The sequence below is a fragment of the Triturus cristatus genome, chromosome 7, assembly GCF_964204655.1.
Source record: "Triturus cristatus chromosome 7, aTriCri1.1, whole genome shotgun sequence".
NCBI classification, from domain to species: domain Eukaryota; kingdom Metazoa; phylum Chordata; class Amphibia; order Caudata; family Salamandridae; genus Triturus; species Triturus cristatus.
Genome location: NC_140590.1, coordinates 235,218,458 through 235,231,157, shown reverse-complemented (window position 1 = coordinate 235,231,157; position 12,700 = coordinate 235,218,458).

The window sequence follows — 12,700 nt, the reverse complement described above, 5'->3', positions numbered from 1 at the left end:
AGAAGTACAAGGTGACGTAAACGCTTCGTATTGGTGCGTTAGTGTGAGTCGCGCTGGGATTGGAGAATTATAAAAGTGACATAGACGCTCCGGATTGGTGCGTTAGTGTGAGTAGCGCTACGATTGGACAGAATAGCGGTACAGTTGCAAGGAGAAACTAGTGATACACGGAAGACAAGAAAATGTATTACGATCCACCGGAAAAGGAGAAAAAGTCTTGGTTTGGTAGAATTAAAATATGGTTTAAAAAGGACAAACCGATTGTAACAAGGGAAGGACAGTTACTTCTTCCACCGAAAACCCCTGCATCCTTTATGGTTGCGAAATATGGATATCACACTTGTATTTGGTTAGACAATTGGGTCAAATATACTGAAAAGGACGGAGTGTTGGCTTTTCCAGAACATGGTTCATTTAATTTGGCAGTATTGAGAAATTTAAGAGAGAAAATGATGAATTTAGAACCAAGACCTAGACCGACACAATTTGAGGCATTGACGGAGTGGGAAGATGAGATGCATGACCGAGAAAGACAGAGAAGTGGCAGAGGGTATAGGTACGTGTTTGGTAGGTCATACGGACATGAGACTCATGATGATCGAATGAGAAGGTGGCGGAATGCGAGTATGACTGAGGGTTTGTTTCCCGTAAGAACTGCAGGAGAGAATAAAGGAAGAAAGTGTGTAGAAAAGAGACATAATGTGGAATCGAGAGGATATGGAGTGAATAAGTCAGAGGATGATGTTCTTGATGACATGTTCTATAAAAATCCACCCCCATATCGACCAGAACCAGAAATATTAACCCCAAGTGCCCCAGTGAAAGAAACAGTACGGATCATAAAATCGGAACCAGAATTCCAAGATTTGGGAAGAAACAATTCCATTAGAGAGGTAGAGAAGAAGTCCGGAGGTAGAATAAACGATGACAATTCAGCAGTACTAGCGAAAACGACCCTAAAATTAACAGAGAAAATAAGAGAATTGACTAAAAATCGGGAAGCGGTAACAGTTCCAGTAACAATAGGTCCAGTAATGCCTATTTTTGATAAACAAAAAGATAGCGAACATTGTTTGACGGTCCCTTATAAAAGTAATAAACAGGTTGAACAACCAAGAATGAGTCAGACTGATAATCCATGGAGACAGACTATGAGTATGATTGAACCGAATTTTTCAAATAACCCGTTTGTAGGCCAAAACTGTGCAGAAAGGCGTATGACAATAGTGGAGTCAATATCAGAAACACAAAAGGATTTTGGACAAGGAAATGTAGAGAAGCCAGTAGGACCATCTACAGAGGAATTGAGTGAATGGTTGAGAAGCTTGCAGAAGAAAGACAAATAATCTCAGTCAATAGATATGGCCAAACTACGAATGGTACTGGAAGAGTTAATAGTAGGAACTATCCCTACGGAAAAGTTACAAACTTACCAAGATGAGGAGTTGTTATTTCTGTGTAAAAGCGTAACATGGAGAGCAAAAAGTCAAAGTTAACTTGAGTGATTTAAGCCACCCAATTTTGTGGAATACATCTATTCTAATAATATCTAGGAACCCCTCGGCATAGTGGGAGAGCACTGGTGTCGTCCATAGCCTTCGCCAATACAAAATCGGACGGAGCCTAACCAAATCTGTGACTGCTCTTCTACCCAGGTCATATCTGAGGGGCAACAAAGGTGAACTTTTAGGGACACACCGGTTATTGCCCGGAAAAATTTATTTTCCGAGGTTTGAAGTGCAGCCACCTTCTCGAAACCCCATAGCTCAGCCCCGTAGAGTGCAGAGCCTAGAGCCTTCGCTTCATAAACCTGAAGTACAGGTTTTACTGGTTTGGTCAAAGATTTTCTGTGCTCTGAGCTAATGGCACCGGACAATTGCCTATGTCTAAGTGTAGCAATATCTATATGCTGACTCCATCTATTCTCACTAGATATGTGTAGTCCTAGGTACGTAAAAGTATTCACCACCTCTAGCGGGCAGCCATTCATAGTGATTTTGGATTTAAAGCTACGATGGGGGTTAAAAGTCATAAGTTTAGTTTTAGCTGTGTTGACCTCTAAGCCATACTCCCTACAAAATTGGTCAAAAATAGACAAAGCACACTGCAGACCGCTTGGAGTCTTAGATAAAATAAGCGTGTCGTCTGCAAACATTAAAATAGGCATTTTTGAGCCAGCTATAGAGGGAGCATCCACCTGTGCAGAGAGCATACGGGCAACAACATCGTTGATGTACAATGTAAAAAGGATGGGAGCCATTGAACATCCTTGTCGAACACCCTGTTCAACTGGAAAATCCACAGTCACCGAACCCGGTCCCCCCCACTGAATTTTGGCAAAATTTGTTTCATGAAGCCTCATTATTAGTGACAGTAACTCTTCTGGTAGACCCTGGTTCTTAAGAACCAACCACAGCTTGGTCCGGGGAACTAGGTCGAAGGCAGCCCGCAGATCAACAAAAGCTGCGTACAAGCTGCCCTCGCCCAGCACCACGGTCCTCCATTGCAACAGGGTAAAGCGGAAAACCTGGTCCGCCGTGCTTGTGGACCGACGGAATCCTGCCTGGAAGGGTGACAGGGCATTGGTCTCTTCGGCCCAGTCAAGGAGCCTATTGACAATCACGCGCCCCACAACCTTTTGGATAGTGTCAATAAGGCTTATCGGTCTATAGTTGCCCGGCTGGGACCGGTCGCCTTTCTTGAACACGGGTATTATTACCGCACCCTGCCAAGATGTTGGTACCGCTGCACCCTGCGCAATTGCATTAATAAGAAGATGGATATACTTACACCAGCGCTCTTTATCATTGATAAAGACATCAGCTGGGACACCATCAAGTCCTGGGGCGCGTCCACCAGACACTGAGCTGAGGGCCATCATAATCTCTTTGATACTAAAGAAACTTTCTTTAAATTGAATTAAACTTATATCTGACCCTGTAACGACTTTATTTGGGTCAGCATACTGATTTTTAAAGAATTTTACCCATTCATCTTCCGGTACATTGTTATTTGGGGGTACGGGTAAACCCGAACTTCCCCACTTAACGATGCTCCAGAATAACCTGGAATCATTCCTGTCACTAGCTTTCTTTAGCTCAGACCAATGATGCTCATCCCAGGCTTTCTTTGCCTTTGATATACTAGCTTTATATTCCTTTGTAGCAAACCGAATGGCAGTAGACTGCCTCCCCTTTATGGCGGTTCCTAGAGCTAGTCGAGCATCTCTACATTGGTCATTGTACCACTTTGCAGGCTTTGGGGCTCTCTTTCCTTTATTTTTCACAGGCTTAAGGAAGTGGTTTTTTATTGCACAAAAGAGGGAGTCATGTATTTCGACTACTCTGGCCAACCCGGTACTAGATGAATTAATATGCTCAATGGCTAGTATTGCTTTATCTACTTCGCCGCTGATGTTAGCAATGGCCAGTTGGTTGGTCACTATGTTCGCCCACCTTAATCTGCGCATATCATTAGTGGGGACAGTCAAAGGAGGGGCAAGCTCAATCGGGCCAATGGTCCTGTTGGTAAAAGACCACCATTTGTGATCTGCACACAGGGGGTTGTGATCACTCTCACTCCTCCAAACAACCTCCATGTCGCAGATCAACCGCCATAGTTTAAGACTGCATAAAACATAGTCAATTCTACTTTTGTGTCGCCCGTTATCAAATGTACTAGACCCATTTTTATCACTTTGAGTCCTCCCGTTTAGAGCTCTTAAGCCCTTTTCATAGCAAAGGGCATTCAAACTAATCACATCATCGGTCCAACGCACAACCGATTTGAGCTCCAACTTGGGAACTCCCCATTGCCGATCTTCTTCGTATCCAAGAAAATCGTCTTCAGTAACTAGGGGTTCGAATGTTCTGTTAAAATCACCCGCAATGACAATGTTATTGTTTAGAGAGTGAATATCAAGGAGACGTCCCAAGGCCGCTAAAACCTCAGATCTCCCTCCCCTGTTACTCCTCACATAAACATTGTAAATATCAAGCATTCACAATTTGTGTAAGTTCATTCTGATTAATTGTATGTCTCTATGGCTGGTGTCAATGGCTTTGACAACTAACTTTAGACTCTGACGGACCCATATAGTTAATCCACCCATAGGTCTCCCCTTTAGACCTTTTAATGCAGGCACAGAGTAATTCAGATATCCCTGAGCAAAAGATGGATCACATAGCCAGGTCTCTTGAAATATACATAGGTCAAAATTATTAACAAAACAGAGCCAATCATCAGATATCAGTTTAGAGGCCAGCCCAGCAATATTCCATGAAAGTAGCTTCCCCATATTATCCCCAGTGCCAACCGGGGGGTTAGTTAATAAAGGAGGATCAAGGGAAATAAGGGGATTAATACAAATACCAACAATTGTTTCTAGTGGTAAGTTTCCTAACTTATTGGGAGGGGAAGGTAAATCAAAAGAAGTCTCTTGGATGTCTATCATTGAGCCCTTATGGTGATTATGTCAATCCACTTCTTCAAGATTTGCTAGAACCTCATAGCGGTTTCCAAGAGAAATGACAGGATTGGACTGTTTACAAAGTGGAACCCCTGGATTAGCAGTGGGAACTATTTGAGTTCTTGGGTAAAAATAAGTCAATTCCCAGGTAGAAATAAAAGACCTCGCATTGTTCATATGCCAATTAAATATATGGCTGACGGCTCTGGGATCTCTGAAATTAATTATAACAATATCCCCGTTTATATTCTTAGGTATGTTTCCCAACCAAGAGAGACGCCGTACATGTAAAAGTTCGCCATTTATATACGATTCTGACCAAGCCAATGAATAACTTTATTTTTTAACTGCGAGTAGCCTTCGGTTGTCCCCTCTTTTAATGCTGGGACTCCCGCAAGAACAACCACAAGGAGAACTGCTTCAGGTGGCAGTTCTAATTTGAGCCCCTTACGTTTCTTTACAGTAGGAGATGGAATTTTACCATTTTTATCACGTGTTGTACCAGATTGAATTAAGTTATCTTCCCTCAGAGACTCTCCATCTTTATTTGAAGTAAAGTGTTGCAATTATTTAGAGGTAATGACTCTTCCTATGCTTTTATTATTTAGATTGTTAATACTTGGATGATTTTGAGGAATAGAGTTTAGAGATGGTACAATGGGGGGCAGTACAACAGGTGCTGTAGTAATAGGGGGATCCTTCACTGGCTTTGCAAAATTCTTGATTAATTCCCTGTTATTACCTATTAGCGATTCTACATTATCAAGTCTATTAACTATTATTTTTAATCTCTCAAGAATAGGTAAGATGAGAGATCTAAATAGCTGTTCAACATTACCCAATACCTCCGCAATAGATATATCATTTGGTAAGCAAGGAACGGAAGTAACTGGGAGAGATGTTTTATCAGTACAAGTTACAGGACCCTTAGCAGTTGGAACCAAATCAGAGTGGTTGCTCTTTTTTTTCTCTCTTTAACGGCTCACTACCTCTCTTTCTCCTTTTACTAGGTGGTGGACCTGAAAATTTGGATTGTCTAGGTGTGTTAGCCTTTTGAGGTGGAGGCTTAACAGCTTGTGGTGGTGACTCAATTAAGAGTACTGGTTCAGGAGTTGAATTAAGGAGTAGAGGTGGAGCAGTTGGGGACTGGTCATTATTTAATTCGGGTAAGGAGGTTAAATTTCGTGGTAGGATTGAGAGATCATCGTTGCTAGAATTATCTAGGACTGCATTTTGGGAGTGGCAACTCCTAAGTGGGGAAGTGACTGAGTGCACAGAACCCACGAGGGATGGCGTGTTTTTAATAAGCTCAATAGAGCTACGGCGCTTTGCCCTCAGTTCAGCAAGGATTGATTCCCGTTCTAATCCCGAGTTGACCCTAAATAAATAACTATCTAGGGTACCCTTATTAGCGCCTCCAGCCATGTTAATAATAATATCGCTGTGGTTGGACTATGGGTCGAGTTAACAGCTATATATAAGGTAGCTCGCTATGTGCAAAACATGCAAAAAGAGCAAAGTACACAGAACAAAGGAGCTCACAAATTAGTATGTTCAAATAAGTTCACAAGCACCTTTAAGGGGGTGAGCCCGGCCCGGTCTCCCTCGGCTCCTGAGGGCTACAGAGGGCCCGCCCTTTGCCCGGGCTTAGCCCGGCGTCGCCCGCGCGCGTCCCGCGACGCGGAGGGAGCCTCTGAGTTTTTCTACGCCTCCGGGCGCGAGAAGGGCAGGAAGGAACAGCAAAGCACCCTGGGAGACACGCAGCGTCAGGGACCCAGGAGCAACTGACGATGAGGCAGGCAGCAGGACCACCAGTCTGGGCTCCCGGAAACGAGGTAAGATCCGATGTGGCACCCCAGTACTAGTATCACAACTCCACTACAGCGAGCATAAGGTTGCCAACGGGCCGGTTTTAAACAGGCCTGATCTGCATTTTAATTTCCTAGCATGTACAAAAGGTATTTTTTCCCTTAATCAGCACATACTTTAAACAGTGAATGTAAGAACAAAACAGTTTAAAATATATTCTGAAGCTGCCTTAATCACCCCGGACTGATAATTAAAGTAAACAGAGACAAAGGGCATGTTATAAAGTTATATGGACAATTTCATATAAAGTTCTGCTAAAGGATCATGTCCGGGCCTTTTCAAAACATTAAGACGTGAACAGATAGTGGCTGGTATTTTTCTCTGTAAAAGATGGCAATCCTAAGGGAGCCCCGGCATTGAGGCTGCAATTGATCTCAGCTGTCAAGTCTAATGTGTGCCAGCGCTCTCTGCAGCACTGATCCCCTGAAAAGAGCCTCTGCTGACCTACTACCATGCCAGCACCATGCAGCAGCATTGAGACAATTTAAAAGAGAAAACACAGCGGTCAATCTATAACCAGCACTGTTAGAGACCACTCTGGCAACATCAGCATTTCCCAGTAGTGAATGAAAGTTTATTGTTATTAGTTAAAAACATCACAATACAAATTAGGTGTACATATAAAAGAAATCCTTTTTAAAATAATCAGTTGTCTTAACCCCTTCCATGCTGCGCAGATTCCGCCGCTGTGCTGACGGAATCTTGCGCGGGCGGGGTCATGACGGAACGGTTCCGTCATGAGCACAGCTCAACCGTGGCTCATGACGGAACCGTTCCGTCATGAGCACCGAAGGGGTTAAAAACATAGATTAATATTGCTACGACACAGGAAAATATTGGGGTCTTATTTAAAACATGACATTATAAAATTCCTTCAATTCATTATTGTGGATACTCTTCACCGTTGTTTTAAAGTGTAATATGCATCAGTATAAAATTCCACAACTCCAAATGTCAACATCCTCCTACTGTTTTAACATCGTATCAATGTCTTGTGCTCATAAGGCGGGGCAAATTCCTTATGCTGTAGTATGCAGCTTACAATTCTGTTTGACTGCTTTGTCGTGAAATTGTAAAAACTTCAGAAGTTTGCAGTTTAGCTAAGGATCTGTAGGGTCCAGACTTCTCATGATGGCTATTCTGCACGTACGGATCCATCTCTCATTTAATAAGCACTTTAAAAGTGTACGGCGTACATTATTCAGTTTGGGACATATGCTGACCAAATGCACAAAATCCTCGTTTGGGGCATCACATAGTCTCTACATTTTTGGTCCTTTATATCGCCATACTGGTTTGTCTGACAAAGATGGCAGTTCACCTAAGCGCATAGCCAATAGTTTTTTCTTGAAATACACCGGATAGGTTAGGTGTAGGTAAGTTGCCAGTTGCAATGTGACATACGTTTGAATTGTCATTCAAGCGTAGGGTCGCCACGAAAATATGCTTTTGTCCTCAACTAGCGAATACATTTTTGCTGCTTTATTCATGGCTTGGCAAAAAGTAGAATGTGATAAATTCAAGTCCCATGAGTCACCCGCATTGCTTAGTTGTAGAGATGATGACAAGTATTTGCTGTAACTTGAATTCACATAATTATTCACAGATTCCCATAGAGCACTGATTAAAGGGCTGGACTGATTATTTAATATTTTATGCATGAATTTAATGAAATGATATCTTCTTGCTATGTTTTGCTGTGTCAATCCAAATTCCAAACGAATTTGAGCGGGGTAAGCATTACAGGGCAGACGAAAGACCCGTTTGTAAGTTTTGATTTGTAATCTATCCAACGTTTTGGAATCCCTACCATGCATCACCGTACTTGCATGAGTTAGAGATGGAAGCAGTTTTGCTTTGATAACAGAGAGCAATGGTTGATAAGAGGGGCCATCTAGTTTTTTTGCAAGTAAACTGAATGAATGTATTAGAGCATTATTTTTCCTAACCATATACTGTTGGTGTACATGAAAGTTAAAATTTTTATCAAAATTAAAACCCAAATATTTAAGTACTGACTTCTTCTATGGTTACATTATCTAGCTTGATCTTTAGTGAGGCATGGGGATTATTCCCAATATGCATGGATTTTGTCTTGGCAATGTTAATTTCCAATTTATTGAGTTTAGTATATGCCGCAGTTTCTTTAATCAATCTTTGAAGTCCAATTTCTGTGGGACTCAGCAGCACAATATCATCAGCGTATGAAAGATAGGATATCATTAGTGGGCCTAACATTGGAGCATGCAAGTTGACTTGCTTCAGGTGGGTGGATAAATCCACCGTAAATAAGTTAAACAAGTGTGGCGCTAGCACACACCCTTCCTTAAGACCCATTGCGGTTGGTAATTTCCTTGATATTTTGGTCCCATCACCTACCTTGATTTGAATCCATGTTTCTGTATATCGCGATTCAATTGCTCTTAACATTTGTTCTTGAATACCCCATCGTCTTAATTTAGCCCATAGAAGTGGTCGATCCACCCGATCAAAAGCTGCTTTCAGATCTATAAAGCAGAGTGGCAGTTTTTTCTTTTGTCGTTTGCTTTTTTCCGCAATTAATGCTACTGTTGTCATATTCATTGAGGTACCATACCTTCTCTGAAATCCTGTTTGTTGGGGTGGAATCACATTCTTAGAATTTGACCACTCTATTAGATCTTCCAATATTAGTGATGCATAATATTTTGCTTCTGAGTCAATAAGGGCTATTAATCTGTAGTTAGATGGCTTTGTTTTAGCTCCTCCCTTAAAGATAGGGTTTAATATTAATCCCCTCCAGCTGTCTGGAATCATGCCTGTATTTTCCACCTCTTTAAACAATACAATTTAAATATTGCCTTTGGGATGCCATTTGGACCTGGGACGCTGTCATTTGTTCCTGATTTGATCACATTTTCAACTCTTGTGAGCGTACACGATGTAATGTCTGAAGTGGGTACAAACTCAGAACGCGGCAATGTTATTAGTTCAGTCTCAATAACTTTGTTAGTTTTACTTACTTGTAGCTGGTCTTCATCAATAAAGAGTTTTGTCAGATAAACTACCCAATCTTGTTCTGTAACATTTGATGATACTGTTACTATGTTTACCTTATTTAAGTTGTTTATTGTTTTCCAAAAAGCCTTGGTATTTGATTGTTTGCACTTGTAGAGCAGCTTTGCCCAGAACTCATCTGTCATTTTTCTTTTTTCTTTCCAGACATGTTTCTTAAATTCCTTCTTCAATTGTTTCAGCTTATCCCATGCGTCTGCTTGGTTACCTCGTTTTTTACCTTCCTTATTTCTCTTGTCAGTTCTTTTTTCAACTCTTTAATTTTCTGTAATGATGAATGAGTGTAGCTTTTGGTCCGTCCCGATATTAAATTAGATTTATGGTTCATCATTTCAGTCACAAATTTGATACAGGCATTTAATACTGTAGAAGATAACGCTATACTATCCTCCAAGAATGTTTTAGCTTTGCCTGCGAGTTCTGGAAGTCGATGAGATGACCAATTCAATCATTTATGGGTGATTACTGCACTTCCATCGTCGATTGTTAGAGCAGACTGATATCTGTCTGGATGTATAGTTATAGCTATATGTTGAATTGAGTGATCACTGTCCATTGTGCACTTAATTTTGAATATACTTAGTTGCTGTAGTAGTGGCAGGGAAAGAATAGTATAGTCAATTACGGACCCAGGCGTCGGACCATAATAAGTTAAATTTGGAGGATTATCGTCCGGTGTTCTCCCATTATTTACTCTCAAACCAAAATGATGTGGTGACCAGTTCCTTGCCTACTTTATTGGGCTTCCTCCAAGGATGGGCTGTTTGATGGTTTACCGACCAAGTTTCATTTCCTACTGCTAACTGGTCATCATCATCCGGTGTGTGAATAAGATGGGTATTGATATCACCTGTAACCACTATTTCCCAATTCGGGGAATTATATCTTACTTCGGATATTTTGTGTTTTTTTTTTTAACAAATGTTTATTCAATTTTTACATGAGGAGGAGCAATGAGTTACATTCTGCATTGAACACAATACTTATACATAGGTCTACGGATATTACACAAGTATCATGAGCATCCTTACAGACGATATTACTCAGTTGTCGATACACTCCGGATAAGACATACGAGAGGCTGAATGTACATTAGGTAAATACATTACTAGGTATCCGACCGTGTCTATGTGCTACTCTCGTTATCTTCAAGGTTCTGTATCTACGGGGGCAGCGCCTCCCAAACAACCCACAAACTCCCAATCCGCCCTAACCCACCCATTTAACCCAAACATGCCACAAATTTCAGTCTGAGGGTCACAGATCCTCTCACTCGGGAGGGGGAGCGGACGGCCCCACACAGCAAGCGTGGGATCGGGGGGGAATGGAGGCCGAGCACAGCGGCCAGGGGGGGACCCTGATGGTTACGGACGAGTGCAACATAAGAGGGGAAGGCGTGTATCATCTCCCACCAGAAAAAAGGCCACAGTCAGATGGGAATTCACAACACTCAACACCAGTGGACTGGCTCCAGTCACCACCCGACTCATCCGCCGTCACATACCCCACCTCACACTGGGGGACTCCGGGGACTGTTCCCTACAGCCTCCTCACTCTCCTCCATCTCACCCTTGAATAGCTCAGTGAGGTGTGCCCATTCCAGGGATATAGGACACTTCCGCAGCCCGCGGCTCTCCTCCCGGTACAATGCCTCTCGCTCCGCCACCGACCACCTCAATACCTCCTCTCCCCAGACCTCCACCCGCGGCGGGGCTCGAGATTTCCACCTCTGGGTTATCAGGCGTTTTGCCAGTATTAATGCCAAATTGGCAAAGCGGCGCAATAGTTTCGCTTTAAGGGGGAGCGGTAGCAAACCCAATAGACAAGCTTCTGCCGTGTCACAGGAGGGGCGTTCAGTAATTATATCCAAAACATGTGTGATCCTACTCCAGTATCCCCGCAGCACCGGACAGAGCCACAACATGTGTAACAAAGTGGCATCCTGTGCCGGACACCGAGGACAGGACGCGACGGTGGTAGCATACATCTTACTTACTGTATGGGGTGTAAGGTAAGCCCTATGTAGGACAAACAACTGAATAGTTTTAAATCTACAATTACAGGACACTCTCCTAGGGTATGCCAGCACATAGGTCCACTCCCTATCACTCAATGCTCGGGACAAGTCCGCCTCCCACCGCAACCGGAGAGGAGCCAAGGAGACCCGGGTGTGCTCCACCAAGCCCCGGTACAGCCAGCGGACCAGGCAGCGTCCATGTCCCATTATATGTAGGGAGCGCAGGAGGGTTCCCGCGGCGCGTCTAGCCAGTGTGCCCGAATATACTGGGAAATCGCCGCGTGTAGCAGAAACTGGGTATCAGTTACCAAGTTTACCCTCACGAAGTCCTCGTGGGACATCAGCTCGCCTTCCTGAAAAAAGGCGCCTATTGTTTCCACTCCGTGCTGCGTCCAAGGCCGCACCCGATTGGCACTCAGGATTCCGCTCCTCGTGGGGAGGCCACACAATGGTATATTGGAAGCATATGGATTTTGGATTGTGGCATATTTACATGCCCTTCTCCAATACTTCAGCGCTATGTTTAGGAGGGCTGGGGGTTCTAATAGCCTAGGGGCCGCGGGACACAACAATGACTGCAAAGTACCACGCGCTAATTGGGCCGTGGTGTACCCGATTTCAAACAGGTTTTTCTCGGCCAGCCAATAGGCCAGCCACTGCAGCTGGCCAGCAATACAGTATGCCCTAAAGTCGGGCGCCCCCATACCACCGGCTCTGCTTGGCAGCCGCAACCTAGCCAACGACACCCTACGTCTACCCGGGCCCCAGACCAGCGAGGTCAGCAGCGTACCTAACTCTCGAAAAATCCAAGCGGGGTATACCACCGGAATGTTGACAAAATGGTAGAGTAAGCGAGGCAGCATCACCATTTTAGATATCGTTAGCCGTCCCGCGACAGTAAGAGGCAAGGTGTTCCAAAACGCTATTTGGGAACGGATGGAAGATATTGTACGTACTAGATTGCCAGCTATGACATCCGGCACGGATCGGTAGATATTAATCCCCAAATACCTAAACGTGACTGGCGCCACCTGTAAGGTCAAGGGCCCGAAGCGGAGCTGCGGGGCCGGCAGCACCCCACTGAAGGAGTAGGCTATGGACTTAGAAGCATTGAGGTGCAAACTGGATATCTCTCCGAATTGAAGGAAGAGATCCGCCACCTCCCCCAAGTCCGCCTGGAGATCCCGGAAGTACAGCAGCATGTCGTCTGCGTAAAGCGAGACTGAATGGAGGCATCCCTCCAACTGAATGCCATGGGGGACCATGACCCGTCGTAGGTTTTGTGCTAAAGG